Here is a 19,195-nt window from a genome sequence, read left to right as displayed (position 1 = left end):
CAGTATATAGAGTCATGAACAGGAAGCCGTGGGGGTTATGGTGGGCCTAGGTGGGAGGGAAGAACCTTAGGGTCTCTCAGCTCTAACAGCAGCAGCATCCCACATCCTCGACACAGATTATACAGCGCGTTAGATCGATTACCTCCGCTGTGTCCGTTACTGTGCATGTATACCAGTAGGCGTCCGGTATTGTGTTCTCGAGTGACTGCAGTTCTCTTTTGAGCGCGATTGTTATGTACAGAGAGAGAGAGAGATGGTGGGCGGAATATCCTCCCGAGTGAAAAATTGTGTTAGCGGCTCGCTGGGTTTCCGTGTCGTATCTACTTTTTTGTCCCCCCCCTATCCATATCCGTGTGGACTCTCTCGCTTAACTTTGTGCGAGATATCGGTGCGGTTTTCCTGTAAACACTTGTAATTGTTTCCTTTTTTTATTTTCTCTGTCACCGGAGTAGTGTTCACGCAGGATTGCCTCCGTGTGCCCATTGGAATATGAAGGTAATTTTACCCCAACGACGCAATCCACGTGAGTGATTCCCGCAACCATGCGTGTTTTTTTGTACTAGAAGGCCTTGAGAGACAATCGGTGTCTCAACTCACATTGCAAGGGCGCGGTACGCACATTGCGTTGGTACTTCTATAGTAATTGCGGACTAGACTCGTGAATCAGGGCACTGCCTGCCAACGCCCATGGTTTTGTGGCATGGTTTCCCTTTCGTAAATGGGTATTTACGTCTTGTCGGTCGGATTCCTTGAGATGGAAACAGAGGAAAACATTGTGCTCTTATTGTATGCGTTTGGTATAACCCATAATATTAACGCTCTGGTCGTTTGTATCGCCCGAGTTAAGGTTTAAGATGTTTGTTGTAAAAAATGGTTTTGTGAATAGGGCGATTGTTGTCATAATGGAAGGTTTTCTCAATTGATGTGAGATGAGAATACTCTAAACCATTAATTTAACCTCGGATGCTCTTTCTATCTTAATTACTGGTATGTTAAATACTTAGGCATATTTTATGTAGGTATATCTATTTCATCGAAAACCGTATCGAAGAAGTCCCTTATGGCACTGAAGCCGATGCGTCACAAATTTAAGTATTTTATGTTTGTTTCAGATTCCTAGTTCGTTATCATAGTTGTTGGTGATAATGAGGTACAGTGAACTCAACCACTGACCCCTTTGGAAGCATATAAGAAGAGCAGTGAAGCAGAGTATCATTTGTTCTCTTGGAGACAATAAAAGTTTCTTTAAGTTACTGTGGGGGTGGTTTCCTCGAACCCAATCTGATTGCCTAAGAATCGTCGTTGTGTGCAGTCCAAGGCCGTCAGCGTTGCTCTTTCAGTATACCATCCATTCTCCCAGCTCCTTCGTCGTGCCTTCGAACCAGGGGCGCACGGCCGACCCCGCTCTGATATCACGAGGCGCCTCGGCTTCTCATTCTGTTATTTTCATACCTGCTCCTGCTGGATCTTATCCTTCATTGTGATATTTCCATGCCTGCCGATCCTAAGATCGTGGATGAACGCAAAGGCGTCTGCCGCGGCCTAACGTTGTTCAAAGAAATGAATACAACTTAGTACAATCCAATAATTTTATCAAAAATTTATTATTAATCAACATAATATGAAATATATAATTTTTTTTTAATTATGTATTTTTTACTAAATTGAAAACTGTATTAGTGTTATTAAACCATTTATTCGTTTTTATAAGGTTGTAATTTTATATATCTAACACCGTAGGTTCGAGTTCCGGTTAGGTGTTCCTTTCACCTTCAAGAGAATGTAGGTTTGTGTGTATACAACCTGTCGATTGTCGTTAGAGTGTCCAATATATTGAGAGTTGCATAATGTTCCATGTACGCTTATATTCGTTGAAAATATTATCTACTTAATTCTCCTCTTTCCTTTGGATATGAAAGGACCCCCTCACCTCATCATCGTCTGCGGAGGCAATTATTGAGAAAATCGTGTCAATTGTACGAACATTTAGTCAATGATTTCGACCGAATGAACCGACCGAACATTCTGCATCAGTTGTATTTCAAAGACACCTTGGCCGTAATTGCTGGATTTACTCTGGTATGATGTGTGTATATAGAAATACCATTTTTACTTAATGATCGTTCGAACTTTCCTCGCGAAAACGCATGACGTCCTGTGTGTGCGTTTTATTTCTGAAAATGTGTCGTACCTACTTTGGGTATTCACTTCATAGTTGAAATTTTTTTTTGCGCTTGTTAAGATGAATGCATGTATGTCACATTCAGGGTATAAATGGCGCTTTCTTGTCGCTTAATTTGAATGGTATAACTGGATTTGAATGCCCTTTACTTTAGGGCATTAAATATTCGTCGAAAACCTCCGGCTTATGCGTTTGTTTTTAATACATACCTCTAAGCCTTTTGCCAGTTTAATTAATGCCAACTCATTTTGAATCTGCCAATGTCGGCGAAGATGACAATATGAGACGCCATTCATCCATTATATTATGGTCATTATGTTTAAAGCGGTATAATGCATTGGTAAATGTCAGTCACCTTCCATTATAGCATTTAGTCTCCCATTGCTACTCACGCCCGGGTTTAGTTCCTCGGTGAGACAAGGGCTTTCGGTTCTTTATTGTTAAATCTTCCCTGTTAATGTCCGACCTCAGGGTCACCTGGCTTGGCGGGTCGTTTAGCTCTTTATTGACTGTAAACCTTTTATATTACGAGTGAGTTGTTGCGGCTTCGATGGTTAAAATTTTCGAAGAACTTGAAGGTCAATTCTCTGGGATAAATAGGGCGTTTCCTTACGCCAAGTTAAGACTTTAGATGGTCCTTAAAATCTTGTTGTGTGTGTTTTATGGACATGCGGCAGATGTGTAGAAGAGTCGTTCCATTTCTTTTTTATGTTGAGTACTCCTGATAATTTGCAGACGTGATACATGGAAAAATCTTCAATAAATATATCATTTTCTGTGTCATAACTGTCAGCTTCACCCTTTTTCACAGCTTTAACCCTTTACTCCTCCCTTATTTTCACTTCTCTGAGCTTTTATCGGCTCACCTGTGTCCACCTTTTGCCTCTTGTGACTGATTTATGCGCTGCTGGAAAATTGAGTGTGTCCGAATCATCTAAAAGTATTTCATACGCTTGAAACAGAGCAAATTTCGATGGACGCATCAAAATTTCACTTCGTGTATGTCTGCTTACGTGTTTCTAAGTTCAAAAAAACATTCCGAGAGACGCATGTGGTTTACTTAATTATTCAATTACTTATGAAAAAGTCAAGTGAAAAGACGGGGTAAGAGAAATATTTTTTTTTTTTTACTTTTAATGCCCTCAAACCTTTCATAGCCCATATTTCATGGACCAAATGAGCTGGCTGTCTAGAAAAAAATTTTTCCTACCCCTAAACTGAGGTGAAGGGTATTTTTATATTTGCTTTAGAAGGCTCGCCTATAATTTACCTCCGCAACTTACTTGTGTATTGATATGGTTACTCAAGGAGTATTCTTCTCCGTCCTCGGTGGAAGTTGGCATATATTCCATATTTATTGTGATGGGGAGGATGGTTTCCGTCGCGCTTTTGTTTTACCTACCATTTGGTCAAGCCGCTGTTACTCCAGAGAAAAAAGTGGCTTGTTTTTGAGGCCGCGGTGAAAGTCGGAACTAATGGCAGCACCTGTCCTCAACCCTGGCAGACGACGTTATGGCATTGAAACCCGTGTAAATTAAGGAAAAATTTGTGGAGAATATGTCTGATTCCAGAGATATAAGGCCAAATCTTATTATTTTAAATTCAATCACCATTCTTTCATGTGAACTGTATGAGCTTACGCAGGGATTCTAACACTCCTGTACGTTAATATTGCGAATTATATGCCGGCGTATTTTTCTGTTAGGCTACGAACTTGTAACTGCTAAGTACGCCTTGAAGCAATGGAATAAATACTGGAGATTATCTACGACATTAGCGAACGGATTCTCATCACAGTGCGGTGTTGTTTACGTAAATGACGCGATACATAAACTAAATAATTGTCACAACAGATGCACTGTACAAATTTCTCAGATTAGGTAATGTAAGAGAGTTATACTAAAATTAAATTCATTATATCTATCTTACTAAAGGTTTGGTTCAAAATGAAAAGAAGCGAATGCGCTTTGCATTTAAGTAATTTATTCAGGTTTGGAGATACCTTTGAAACATGTGTAGATATAGATTGAACAAATAAAAAGAACAATGTGACCTTCTCAATACAGGGAAGTGGTAAACTCCATAAAAGGGTTAAGTATGTATGTATTGCGATGACCTCGTCCCTTAAAAGTTTATCTAATATATTCGTTGATACTTATGAAATTATTTTATTTTAGCTGGATCTTTACTTATCTCTTGGACGACTTTGCCATTGCCATCTCTCAACAGCTTCTTCCTGACGATGTCGTGGGGCATGGAATGCCTTTCACACAGTACCTGCCCTGCTTTCAACTCAAAGTTTACCCTCGGTATCGCAGCTTGCCATTTACTCCTCTTAACAGGGTCTTTGGGAGCAGAGAAAAATGAGATGGTAGACTTTTTAGAGGCATACCCCTCAGTACACCCTGGTGCGACACAGCTTCTTGGCATTTCAAATATCGCCGAAAATTAAGCGAACGAACTCCTGCCTCACCCGTGAAATCCACAGAGTGAATTACTTTAGCGTTTAGAATTTAAAAAAATGCTGAATAACTCAATGAAATAGTTTTTCAAGTGCAAATAACTCGCTTAAACACACGTGAACTAATAGAACCACATACAAAAGCATGGGTAGACCACAAGTGGCGCTCGTAGTTCGTTAAAATTCCGCAGCCTCAAAAACCTGCCACCAAAACTGTACGGCGGGCATAGGAAGTTGCACTGGTGTGACCATTTGGTCTTACGAACGGTAGAGTAGGAGAAGAATTAAGAATAGTGGAAGGAAAGGACGTCGATACGCTCCAATTGTTCGCGTGGTCGCCGGCGCAAGGCGCTGGCGGTGATACTTCCGGGCCGAGGTGGCGATAAAAAGAAGACGGCGGAGAGCTGCGAAAAGATCGCGTTGGCAACGGAAAGACGTCGACGGTCAATTTCGTATTTGTATCCCGTTGCCAATGACGTATTGATGTTTTTTTATTTACAAGCTCTTTGTCACATTTTGTCGATCGACTCTGTGTTGGCCAGGATCGTCAATTCCGTGTGGATTTTATTCCCAACCGTCAATGGGATTAATTTTTGACTATGGTCCCCAGTGAAAGGTCTTCTCTAAATATTTTCTGATTGCGTATCACCCCATGTTGATGGAAGAACGGGGATTAACATACATACTAGTGCAAAAACAAAACAAAATTTACATGTGTGATTAAAAAATGTACATTAAGAAAACTTAATTTAAACTAGAATCCATTCGAATAAATAAAGTTTAATCATGTGTTTTTATCATAGTTTTACCAGAATGCAGCTGAATTTCAATTTGGGGCTTCCACTATAACATAGCTTCCTAAAATGGATATGTTGTCATTTTTCTTATAGATCTCACTAACTGCGTACTACTTATGTTTTCATGACAATTAAATGGCTTAATTTTCCATTGACGGTGCAATGATTACTTCAGATTTATTTGTACTCCATATTTGATTCTCTAATGTCTTCCTTTGTCAGTTGCAACAATTTATTTAGCTATAACTATAACGTATGTTGCTGTTCTATTTGTGAAAATTTCTACCCACCGATTAAATTTGATAAACATTTAAAGCAGCTTAAAATCCGCCACACTGGACGACTGAAAATCTCATTGAAAGAAAAGGCCATTTGCAATCGGTGTCTCCATACAATCGAAAACTGTCGATTAATAAATATATTTCTATAGAAGTTGGCGATATTTTAATTAATCGTCTTCTTCTTCAAGTTTTTCTCTCCGGAGATGTCGTCCGCTTTTTGTATCTCTTCTCTCGCGCATGCTCAGTCTTAGCGATAATTTAGAACTCTAGAGGACGGGTGGCTTGAATCATCGCCGTAGTAGGGAGAAGGGTTAGATGTTCGCGGCAACTGTGCTGCCGCGCTTTGCTGCTAACAAGCGACGAATGAATGACCTTTCATCGCTCCTCTGAAATGTGTTTTCCCTCTTCTCACCGCTCATCCACTTACGCCCTCTTCACCGCTTTAATCTCCTAATTGTGCCGTTATCTCTCAGCGCACTCTCGACGGGCCCATCTGAACCGTTGTCAAGCTCCATGTTTTGCTCCTCTTGATCTTTTCGAATTTCTCCATCAACTTTTCATCAATTTTCACCGCTTTATTCGCTCCTGAGTATTTTATTGCGAAGGGAAACTTTCTTGAGGAAGGCAGCCCCATTTAAATTTAAGTAGATGCTTGGATATTTTTAAGAAAACGTTTTTATGTGATGTGTTTACTTTTTAAAGACAAATGATGGTTGATCATCAGTATAATTTTCAATTTTGGTGACCAAGGTAAAATTGCTTGCTGTTGTTTAGTCCGCGAAAGTACATTTGAGATTTTTTAATATTAATTAGATTCGTGTGAGGTTTTTACTTTTCTAATTGAATATTTTGCAATATAATTTTCAGAGATTTTTAATTTGCTCCATAATAATCTCCATTTTAATAAAGCCGTGAATTAGTAAGATAACCTGAACCTAAAGATGACGCCATAGCTTCTAAATCAATCAAGCAATTGATAAATATGCTCATGGTTACGATGTGAAAGAATTGTTGAGTAAAGTTTGTGGGGGTATAGTGCTCTCCTGGGCAGAAATATTTTACAACCCTGGAGGGTACAGTAGGAGGAGCCTGATCTAATTTATAATAATTCAATCAAATTCGTGTATTTTGATTGTTTCACGTTTTATATTATTTATTTGTGGTATTTTTTCATTGCAGGTACGCTACCAGATGGAAAATCATGCTTCTTGGATTACTTTTTGGGAATGAAATCTTGACAACTTGGGGCACATGAGAAGTCTTAACTGCCAGAAGGACGTGAACTTGAATTCACTTGATAGTAAGGTTGGTTTCTCTTGGAAGTCTCTTGTGAATGCTAATAATGTAAATCATAGATGTCGGCGCTCGAAGAGTATTGCCTTAAAATCAAAAGTTTTGATAAACCTGTAAGTGAACGTACCCTTTCCTATTAATCGTTTAACCTCAAATTATGGATACAATGCCAAGATGTCTACATTTAGGTGGTATGGAGCCATTAACTTAAATTCACGTGATAGTTGCGCATAAAATATAATTTGATTCTTCCAAGTCCGTCGAATATCTTCCCTAAGTTCTGGGTGATCGTTTAAACTTTGTAGGAATATATGAGGTCGCATCTCGTTAAGGAATCTAGCTTGACACAGCGTACTCACTCAAGAATAAATGCTTTTACTCAATGATTTGAAGGTGTGAATTATGTCTTCTCTGTAAGTATTAAGATCTGGAGTTTTTGTAAAGGCAATCATTATTGTTTACCATTGTGAATAATCGAATCGACAAATGTCTTTCTACTCATGATAGGTTTGGAACTGATTAAGTTCGTGCTCCTCTTCTCGTTTTTATTAAATGTTCGCACATAATATTTTATGTGAGATTTTGCTTTGGAATGTGATGACTACTTGGCTTCAAATTGTACTCCGCACCATACCCAGAAGAACTACTTGTTAAACCTTCTTAAATCTTTAGCCAGATTTTTTTTCCTAATAAGAGCTGGCTCACGTAAGCATACTCGTCTACATTAAATGTTGAAAAAGGTTGCGACTTCTTTCGGGCTTTTAGAAAAACAGCCCCTGATTGAATTAGCGGTGAAGAAATTGACAATTTTACCTCAAAATTGCCTTTGAGTCGGTGTTTAAAACATTTATCCCAATTTATTTCAATCACGTGGAAATGCAATCTCAGCTCAAGTCGAGTTTCCGTGGACATTTTTCAAATGCCATCGTATTGATGTTTTTTTCCGTATGCGTGACTTGATGCGCGATGCTTCTGGCAGAAGTTTATGAAGAATTATTATCCAGTTGCTACTCGTGACATTCCTGTGGGTGGCGTTCTTCGATGGCAACCATCCATTTACGCTCACGTTCAATTCGTGTGGCAGTCAAAAAATCGCTTAGAAATGGTGGGAATGTATCCGCCTTGGCTGCAAAATCACTCGAATGGAAACATCTTGCATTCATGCGATAGAGAGATCTTCAAACCCCATCCACCTGCGTCACCCGTCGTGAATGGCGCGACCCCTTGAGGTGAGGAGGACCCGAAGTTGAGTTTGAAGTGAGGGAAACGTGAATGGTGTTCCGAATGAGGCGTCTCGTAATCGCGGCAACTCAGTGTCCCCGGCCTTTGCTGCCTTTGGACTCGGACAGATTGAAAAACCCTTCAGATGTCGCCTTCCGTTCGAGTCGTCCCTGTCTCGTATCTTCCTGCCTCGGTTTGAAAAGGGTTGTCCTTTATGCAAGGGGAAATTTTTTCTTTGTGTGCTCTGCTATTCCGCCCATTGAAAAATGTTTTCGAATAAATCTGTTTGCTCCTCCAATATTGGTGGTAGAGACCTATTGAAGAAAAAAATCAGTTTTCTTTAGAGGACCAACCCATTGTGTCAATGGACGCATCAATTTTCCGCGTGATTTCCTTGTCGGTAACCAAGTGAACGTCTTTTCTTCGATCGCAAACTACTGGAGTCCTTCTGTGGCGCCATTGTTGGTATATTTTCGTGCGTTTGTGATCACAGATAAACCGTGTTGCAGTGTCAAGGCGATTGTCCGTGAATATGATGGAGTTTGCATCGTCATGGCGTTTGGAGGGTTGGAGCTGCGAAATTTTCGTTCAGGTCAAAGTCATTTTTTTGTAGAGCTTGAATGTATGTCCTACTTTAGAGTGCTGTAAACGCTTCGAATTTGCATGTAATTGTAGTCGGCTCAGTGAATTTAGGAAACTGGAGAAAATTTGTCGGTAACAATATAATATTTTATGATAACCGTATTTTCCGTGTTCAATTTGGCTTTTTATTCCATATTCTCTCTTTTCAAAAGTCATAGGTCAAGGGAGCATGAAAAAGATAACATTGCGTGTAAAATGGAAATAACAGCATTTTTTTAGTTTGACTCGAGCTGTTAATTTGATAATGGCGATAAGACTTCGTTAAAATGGATGGTGTGGGTGTGACGGGCTTTTTTATGCTCTGGTTGCTGCAAAATCATTCATCGTTTACAATTCTCCCGCCATCCTGGCCTATAAACAGATGTCAGCGGGATTTATCTGTTACCTCTGTGCGTTCGTTAGAAATTATATTTGGAAATATACAATATGCCGTATTTGTACTCCACCAAACCACGAGGGAAAGTTATGAAACAGCCCTTTACATTTCTCAAATCATAAAAGTTAAGTAATAGTTCGGGAAAATTTCCCCAAATACTGCCGGTAACATTTTGGAAAATTACGAGTAGCTTTTAATTTACATATGTTAGAATTACAAGCCTTAAACAACTCTATTTTCATCTTCTCATCGGCGTTTGCTTCTTCTCCTCTGTCTTACTGCGAAAATATTTCTTAGAGGGGGAAAATTTCGGAATAATTCCGTAGTATGATGCCTTATTTTTATACTAAAAAAACATACAATGCGGATAGGTTTTGGTAAGGCACCATCATGGTGCACAGTTTTGTATCCTGCAGGTTTTTCCCTCCTTGATTTTCCCCCCCTTTTTTCGAACGACTATTTTGCAAGCGGTATCTGCCCAGTTGGCAGTGCAATGTTGGACAGGTGTTTTGGAAAGCCAGTTTCTCACCCTCTACGGCTCGAGTTTTGAACCACAAAGCCGCCAACGACCCTCCACGACTTTTCCCCCCTCCTCCCCGCGTCGGTTTATTCTCTGGCTGGGGAAATGCCACGCTGGAGAGGAGTGCGGAATTCCTCTCTTCTCTGTCGGGATGGAAGGCGTAGTGGTGCCCTCGAGAATCACCGCGAGTAGACCTCTCCTCACCGCCTCGAGCTGATGGATACCCCTCTCGCGGTTTGTTAACCTTTCGATTGAGATCCCTTTTGATGTATTTTCGTGAGCGTTTTCATCATTTGGCGTGTGTTTCGGAGCTAGGGCGCTAGGGAAAGAATTTTTGAAGCATTTTTATTTACCACGGTACACGTGGAAATTTTGGAGGAATAAATAATACCTGCGAAGTGATTATTTGTGATATAAATAAGATCTTAAATCGCTACATCATATTTTTTCGAAATGCACAAAAATTCCCGCCCTATTCCTCCACTTGGTCTAAATTTTGTGATATAAATAAGATATTACAACGCTGCACCGTAATTTTTCAAAATGGAAAATATCCCACCCTATTCCTCCATATGGTTTGCACAATATGAGTATATGGTAATGACGAAGACTTCTTATTTAAAAGCGTAACATTTTGATGGTAAGCGGACTAAAAACTTAACGTGGTAGGGGAAAAATATAAGAGCCTCGCGCTCCTGAATACCATTAAGGAAAGCGTCGATAATATGCGAAAGGATTTGTCCCTTCTAGGAAATTGCTCTTGACCATGTCTGATTATCATACCCTAGAAGCTTTGGTATAATTATTTTTACTATTCGTGTTTTGTTCTTTTACTTGCGTGAGTTTGTCTAAATAAAATCGGAAATTTTTGTGTGTATACTTTAACAAGAATGATGTTGCATCGTTATTGATGTTGCTTCATGTATATTAGTTAAATATTTGTGCGAAATTGTAGATGTCTCGGGTATTTATCAATAATTACTTAAAACAGTCCATGGACAGCTACTCCAGGTTTTTCCCCAACGCATTCAATTATTTGACTCTGAACATCAATGGTCGGCGATATGACTCGGTGGAATTTAAAAAAAAATAGCTATACTCTGTTTGGTTCTAGACGGCATGTTGCCACTCTGAAAACATTTTGCCTGTACAGTTTCTTATTGTATTCTCTCATTCCCTCCCTCCCTCTTTTTTGTGTGGCCATCCATCCGAGGAAATAGTCTTTTCTACCCCTGTCTGCCGTATTTTTACATGGAGTTATGGCATGAGGAAAGAATGATAATTCCGCAGGAAAATTCCCGGGAAGGCCGCGTGTAGGGGACCTGTCCTCTCCATCATTTTGCCGTGCGTGATGGAATCCTCGTTGGTGCACAACCAACTCGGGCACCCGCGCATCATGCACACATTCCTCTGCGCAATTTCGCGCACGTAATGCCGACGTGGTCCCATGAACGACCTTTAGTCGATGACCTTCAGCGGAGATTCATACGTAATAAATTCTCTCTCTCTTTTCCTCCCTCACTGGCCGGGCTGTGATTTTCCCCCCGAGCGCAAGGAAAAATGTGCGGAGGTGTAGCATTATAGCGGGCCTAAAGGCCAGTTCATACGCTGCCCTCCTCCACCCCGATGTTGACCTAACGCGCCGAAAAAAATACCATGCGTTCCACGCGTTGCTGACGTCAGATCTGACTGATCGAGCGGGTTTTTCTGCTGCCCCCAGTCTGGAATATTTCGGTATAGCGTGAAGAATAATTTTTTACACGGTATGGCTTGCCTCATTCCAGCCGTAAACGTTTATCCACGTTACTTGGTGACTTTTACGGAAAGAATTATTTCATGAAGCTGTTTCCATTGTTGATAATGCGAATGGTACTATCTTCTCGCTTATTTGCTCATAAGATTCGTGAATTATTTGTTGGATTCCTTAATTACCTCGTGGAAGTTTTGTTTTTAAATTCTACTTAATTATTTCCTCTAGGTAAACATTAGTTTTAACTCCCAAGGACCATGGGCGACAAATTTTTATGTGCTTAAAATAATGAAGGAAATATGCTTTTTGCTGTTAGTGAAAGGGCTTATTTTACTAATTTTTGAAGCTCCATGACATGGAACAGTCCAAAATTGTCGCTTATCACTAAAGAACAGTTTCCCGCGTTCTTTCAGGAAATACAGCGTAAGTTGTTGAAAATAAGTTCAAAGCAATCGATGGCAACCTAAGATTTGAAGTTGGCAATTCGTATTTATTAAATACATACATTGATATTCATGCTCCTGAAATCACCAATTACTATTAAAATTCATTAATATTTCCACGTTTTCCGATTTACCTTTTTCGGGTAAAATCATCATTTTACAATCGGTGTAGGTTAACTTCTACCTGAATATCGATCCCTTGCTGTAATCTAAAACACAGTGGCCGGGCAATACTAGATATCCGTGACCCAGAAGGTTGGCTTCGATCTTTGCTCTTTACAATTCCTCTTTCATATTGTTTTATTTTTCGGTGGACCATTCCTTGCCACCACTTGTTGGAAAAGATATTTATTTTCAGTAGGACTGCCCTTCGTAGCCCATAGATGACTGTGTGGGGGAGGGGCTTTTTCATGGACTGGTTCCGACACCACTTACTCCTCGCGGTTTGGCCAATATTTTATTCGCTCTCGTACGTGAGGTGTTGGAATTCTTTCCCCTCCCCACAGAATTTTGATTTCTGAATGATTCCGTATCCGACGGATAGTTATTTTCGTCGTGATCTTTTATGTGTTTTCCCTACGACCCACAGAACGCCCTCGTGGGGAAAATTGTACATCCGATTCTGTGGACGAACTCCGTTCATGGGCGGGCGGCCATCGTATTCCGTGACCTCAACCGTAAGTGATTTTCCACTTTTGACATGCAAATAAAACCGAAGAGCCATTATTAAGCCGGAGAGCGGTGATTCTGGTGATCAAATGCTTTGTTACACGGTTGCGCAATCTCTTTTTATTACCGTGGTTCTTTTTTCTCTCTCTCGTGCCCAAGTTCGAAAGTTTTCTGCTTGTTTCCCCAAACAACTCTTTTGTCGTCGCATTCCTTTCGTGGTTTTCGGAGAATGTTATTCGTTCTCTCGTGTCCAGATGGCTGCGTGGGTATCTCCTTTCTTGTTCGTTGGGTAATAGGAAAAATATAGTCATTGAGAACTTTTGGTTGGGACGTGATTGTTTCCTCAACTGGCGCACGCCCCGTGATCACTCTCTCTTGAATCACTTTGCCGCGAAAAAGTGGAAAACTGAATAGCTTTTAACGGCTGGCTGGAAATTACTCAAGTAATAAGATTCTGTTCAAGATTTTCGTAACAATATCTTGTACTTAAACTTTTTATGTCTCGTGTTACTTCTTATTTTTTGAAATTATGGATATATTCGATATATTCGCGCAAAATATGTTTTGGCTCTCATGATAGGTTTTAATTCCTACCGATAAAAGAAAAGAAGACGTATGGGAATGTGTAGAGTGGTTGTTTAAGAAGTTATAACTATGCATCCCTAGATAAGACAATGTGTGGCTTAATATATTTTTTTATGTATATACTTTTTTCTCTCATAAATATTATCGGGAACAATGTAGAATATGGTTGATCGGTCTTGCATGAAAGGTAATTCACAGTTTGCGTTTGTACGCAAAGTAAGATAGAGTTACATACGTGAATAGAATAAAAGGAATGATGGTTGCTGTGATTGTTATTTGGTATTTGATTGGTTTCAGGTGACGTCTATATTCATCGTATATTGTTCCCCAAGTGATAGTAACAGCTTATTGGCCTAGGGTTAGTTCATGATGTGTGACCTTTAATGAGGCTCGCCCATACGAGATACTGAGCGTTAATTAATTTTCATTAAAGAGCTGCATATTCATTGAAAAGTCCGTCCTTGAATCTCTGTCATGTCTGTCGGGGTTCATCATCACTCTTCTCCTCGCGTGATTCGTTGGGCGGTGGTGGCGTTGTGCGTAATGAAGTATATGCCCTGTCTGATCGCGTTTATTCAAACGCCGTGGAATGTGGGCGGGCCGCTTTGTTTCAACCGGCGTCGTGGGGAGGAGGAAGGGGGGGGGGGGGGCATTTGAGACGTGGACACTGTTTGTGTGAATGATGCTTGAGAACTTTCGTATGCAAATGCGTTCTGTTTTCAACGTTTATTTATGTTTTCCACCATCATGCGATTGGAGAATTCTAGCCATGACTGGCATGGTTTCCCTACCCCGCTTCGGGAATTTCTAGGAGGAAGATTGGGAGGAGTGTGGGCTTAAGCTGGATCAAGCTGTTCCCTAAAGCGTTTCAAAAATTAGGAAGGCAAGCATAATGCCCTATTTTCTTGTTTCAAGTATTTTGGCTTGATGTTGTCACATATATATATATATATATATATTGTGTTATCTGCAGTGAAATATTGTTTTATTCCAGTAAAAGTGCTTGGTATATTATGGATATACGTAATGTAATCATGAGGAATAGTCATAAAAGAAGTGGGTACTTCTTTCTTGTAAGAATATGCGAATGTATTCTTACGTTCTGTGGGTTGTGCCAAGGTTAGCTACTGTTGCACAGTATCTATGTGACTGACAATGTAAATATTATTTTTCACTATTAGAGATTTTATGCCTTGTTTTAAGGTCATTCTTTTCAAAATGCCTAATGTGCACATCTTTTTGATCTAGAGTTCAATTGATGTTAACCGTGCCCATGGGAGGCGTTGCTTATTGTGACGGCATTGTTGATTCAGGAAGCCAAACCGTAACAATAAACTTGTGCATCCATTCGTTCCAGTCTGGACCATCTTTTCTGAACCGTGAAATCATCAAGGCCTTCCAATCCTTTTAAATCCCTCTTTCTCAATCTGTTGGACCCAGTCTCTTCCGTCGCTCTTCATCATCATTGTGGTCATCTTGAATTTTCGTTTGCGGGACCCCACCCATATCGGCGACGCCCCCTTCGGGAATACTTGGTACTTCCTTCTTTCGGAATGAAATGTCCTTCGTGGCCGGATCGAATGGAGATTCCTCGTCAGCTCGGCTGTGGCCGACGCGACGGAAAGCGAATGCTCTTGCCTCCCGCACCCACACACACTCACACCTCTCCATGCGTCACTCTCTCTCTCCATGTGGTTCGGATTCACTTTCCTCCCACCCCGCGACGGCTCCCTTGACGGACACTTCCATTTCACATCCTCGGCCACCTCTTTCCGCTGCGTTTTATATTTCACGAGCGCCAGCCTCCAGCGGCGGTAATCCATTCCGCCTCACACTCCACTTCTTCGTCCCCCACCAGCTCTCCACCTGGCCTTTGACACCCTCTCCACTCCCCATTCTCTCCAGAAAACTCTATCTATTCGTCTTTCCCTATGGGCACACCCCTGTCTCCCTGAAGTCCACATATAACTGGAGATGATTGCAGATTTCTGTCCTTTATTTTACTATCAATGCTTAGAGTTGTATTCACTCTAAAAAAGATTCTATATTATATAATATAATGCTTGATTTTGCCTGGCCATACACCTTTGATTGGATTATTCTTGTGCTGATAAATCGATTATTGTGAAATTAGAGTAAATTTGAGAAAGAACTTATTTTCAAATGGCAATGAAACATATATTGGTTGAATTTGAGTGCTTGAATAATGTGATACTTCTGGAATCCATTATTGATTTAAGTAATGGATTTCAGAGAGTTCTTTTTATTAAACTCTTCCTAGTTTCAGGGATAAATTCATTTTGAACCCATCTATATGTAGAAACTCTTTTTAATTGTATTTTTTATAATATCTTAGAAAGTCATTTTGCTTACGGGAAAGCCGCAACATTTTTCTCGCAAGACGTTCAAATAAATGTACATTGTGTTGGAATAAGTTGGAAAATTTTGGATAAAAATCTGATATCATGTTCTGGCATGATAGAGATACCATTGCGGCCCTCGTCCACATTTCAAATCCCATATTCGACTGTCCCCTCAGGCGAGGAGTTCTCCTCACAAGTTTTCCAATCTGGAAATTGGACAGGTCTATGGATTATGTTGTCGCCTCTCGGGCTTCCGCCGTATTGCATTATACATGGCAGATACTTGTTGATACTTACGTCTTACGTTTTAGTTGGATTGTACTGTCAATTCTGCGCAAGATATGGTCGTAGACATGGATGAATCTGTATTTATTGTGGTGAGCGAGAAGTGCGTCATTTGATAGTGAATTCTGTCATTGTAATTTAAATTTATTTCTTAGCGTTTTGTAGGATTTTATATCAGGTTTGAATTGATTCCGTATTCTCCTTAGGACCCCCGGCTTTAGGACATTCATATCGCTTACTTTGTTCTAGTGTGACTTATAAATAAATTTGTTTAACTAGATGAAAGAAGACTTACCCGTTTCAACGATTTGACAAAAATTCCCTTTTTGTCTATGTTTTCTGGGATAATAATCCTTGCAGTGTGACTGTAGGCATTGTAGTGTGTTAGTCATAAATGGATCTATTGTAGATATTGATCTCATGTTTATATAACAGATGTTGTAATATATTTTCCGTGTACTTAAAAACATTGAGCGATCATATTTTGCTGTATTGACGCTACTGAGTTTATCTGAGTGAATTGGCAAGGATGGCTCTCTCACTGCTCGGTCTCAAGCAGGCTTTGTGATTGACGGGCTAGTAATTGGATTTCGTTTTCAATTTTTTTTGTGTGTATCCATCTCCCGAAAGAAGTCACGCGAAGATATAATTTGATACTCTTCCGATGATAGTTTTTTTCATTCATTTACAGTCGTGAAAATATTTGTGGTCGGGTGCATCTTTGTATGTTTTGTAGTGTCTACTTGGTTAGGATAAAAGGATCGATGTTAATATGTACAAATATATATAATTTTAATAGTAAATGTCCTCGTGAGGTTTTATTTCACGAAACGCGGAAGTATTATTCCTATAGGTAAGCATTAGCGCATTGAAGTTTTCTGCAGTTTTTTTTCTTTTTCCCTTGGAAAATATAATGTCCTTGTCTACCAAATTCACCTCGTCGTGTTGAAAGGAATACCGACTTAAGTGTGGCATTATTAACTTTAAAAGCTTAAATTTTCGATAATTATATTCCTAACTTCACGTCTTTAGTCACTATATGATTGTATGATATCAAATCATTGAATTGTTACCTACCTCGAGCACTTTTTAATCGCTCTAATGGTTTCTTGAATGACCTTACATTAATTATCTAGATTAATTATCTGGTTAATCATGTATGCATTTGGGGATCTGCTATAGAAATAATTGTGAGTCGTATATTTTGCAATTTCATCACTCGGGAGATAAGTGTTAGATCCTCAGTCACGTATTCGTATGCGGCAAACTTTCTTTCTGGAACACTGCGATAACTCCATCACCTACACCAATTCTTCTTCGCTGCCGTCTCTGACTTGACCGTAATTTAAAGTTCACCGCGTCGCCGTATCTTATCAGCTATGGAAGGTAGTTACGTGCTGTTTTTCTTTTTACTTGCATTATTTTGGCCAATGAACAAGTAAGGAAACATCTTAACCTATCGGTTGACATCGATTGTTTTCTTCGTCTAAGTTTACCGACCCATACGAATTTATTGTAATTCTCTTTTTTATTAAAATTCATATGACATACATTTTTACGCTCCAAAGACGCCTCAGTATATACATATACCTCGTTCAAAAGAAGTGTGTTATACTAGTATATTACGAGAAATATTCATGAGTCGCGATCATCCATGTGGCCGTCTGACGTCTTGTAAGTATCCATTCACTTATACCGGCAGAGTTTATGCCAAAGAATTGCGAAATGCTCTCAGAACTTTCAGGAATTCTTCTCGGGGTCTTTTGCTCTCATTGTAAATGCCCTGGCTTTTACGATTTCCATCCGAATATGCTTGTTTCGTGGTTAAAATTATACTATCGGAGGCGCTTATTAAGTACTCAATTACCACTCGTTTCTGAGCGAACTTTGAGATCTTTGCTTTCTCCATTTACTAAGTAAGTCTGACTCTTTGTCACTATTGTATTTTTATTGGGCTAAGTGTTGCCCTTTTTTTCTCACTCACAATGAATAATGATTGTATTCGAGACCTTGGGCTTTAAATAGATTTCATTAGTTGATAAGCTTTATTTGTTTTTTGTATGTTCCATGATTGATATATTACTCTCAGTGAAGCTTCCTATTCGCATTAGCATTATAATTATTCTTTACAAGATGTCTTCGACGAATTTGGCTGTGTGAATCTCTTCCTCAGTTTACCAGGTCTTATTTTCTTCGAATGCTATCCAGATACTTTTTGTACACGGTTTAATTTACAGTTCTTGTGCGGAACATCTTTGCGTCCTTAAATGTCCCTTGCCTTTCTAGTGAAACAATTTTTTTTGTGTGAAACATGCTTTAAGAGATTTGTCTAGGACATGTACCTGGTAAGGGTACTATAGCTCTTTAATTAAAGGTAAACAATGAATATGCAGGAATATATGAATGTGCAAGCGGGCGCGAGTAATCATTTCACTCGCGGAGAGATGACGGTGGACTCATCCTTCTTTCTTCATGCGACTCACCGGAGAAGAAGAACTCATTTTATTGTTTCCTAATGCTCCCCCCTCCGCTTGTTTTCCCAGCATTTCTCTCCTTCCTCCTATTCCTGTGCAATCATCCCCTCTATCATTCACACAGCCCTCAACCTCCTTTTCGTAGCCTGGTGAGAACGAGCGCTTTTTTCGTTCTTCGCTTGTTACTTTTTTTCTCTACTGCGGCGTTTAAATTTTTACCCGGCCCACAGAGGGACGCATTGTTTCGCCCCGCCTAGAGACAATACCGCCGTCACCATGTGAGCGCAGGGGCCTTAGTGTGCCTTTTTTTCCCGGAAACTGTGAGAGACCCACACGCACACAAATGCTTGCTGGGAGTATACAGAGAAATGCAGTGGTTTGAGAGTATGTATAGAGAGTGAGGAGGAAACTGGGGAGAGATTTCATGAGCATTATCTCCGCGCGAGACTCATCTCGCGTCCCCGGAGTCTTTCATCTTTCTTTCATTCAATTTCCTTCCGTCGTGGAGACGGTGGCGTAACTAGGGGAGGGAAATCTCTCCGGAAGGTTGATTCCGCCCTCCTTTTTTCCTCTTATTACTATTTTTTATTATTTCAAATTATCCACCGCTTTCCGCCTTGTTTTCTTTTGTGTCTGCTCGTGGCATATTGGGTTGAGAAAAGTGGGAGTCACCCTTCTCGTGGGGGTGGGTGAGATTCTAGTTGGGGGTGGACCGCGGGCGTCTTTCCCACTCTCTTTATATGAGGAGAAAAGTGAAGGAGTCCTTTGTTTCTCCATACACTCTTATCAATAACCCTCTCAAATCGATCTCTTCTTCGGGAAATAATCGTCCCGCCGTGTTGCCCTGAGTTCA

The 19,195-nt window shown here is 40.1% G+C and overlaps 1 protein-coding gene across 2 annotated transcripts in view; it reads left to right on the top strand.

Moving 5' to 3' along the window:
- Positions 1–19,195, top strand: part of LOC124169138 (mediator of DNA damage checkpoint protein 1) — a 406,870-nt gene that overhangs the window by 32,583 nt on the left and 355,092 nt on the right. Inside the window, exon 2 of one of the 2 annotated variants that reach the window (XM_046547654.1) lies at positions 6,901–7,026. The exons of the other annotated variant lie outside the window; for it this stretch is intronic. The gene's annotated coding sequence lies outside the window, so the exon portion shown is untranslated. The remainder of the gene's footprint in view (positions 1–6,900; positions 7,027–19,195) is intronic. 2 annotated transcript variants of the gene reach the window in all.

This window comes from Ischnura elegans, chromosome 1 (assembly GCF_921293095.1).
Source record: "Ischnura elegans chromosome 1, ioIscEleg1.1, whole genome shotgun sequence".
Lineage (NCBI taxonomy): Eukaryota > Metazoa > Arthropoda > Insecta > Odonata > Coenagrionidae > Ischnura > Ischnura elegans.
This window is presented reverse-complemented; position numbering and strand designations above follow the sequence as displayed.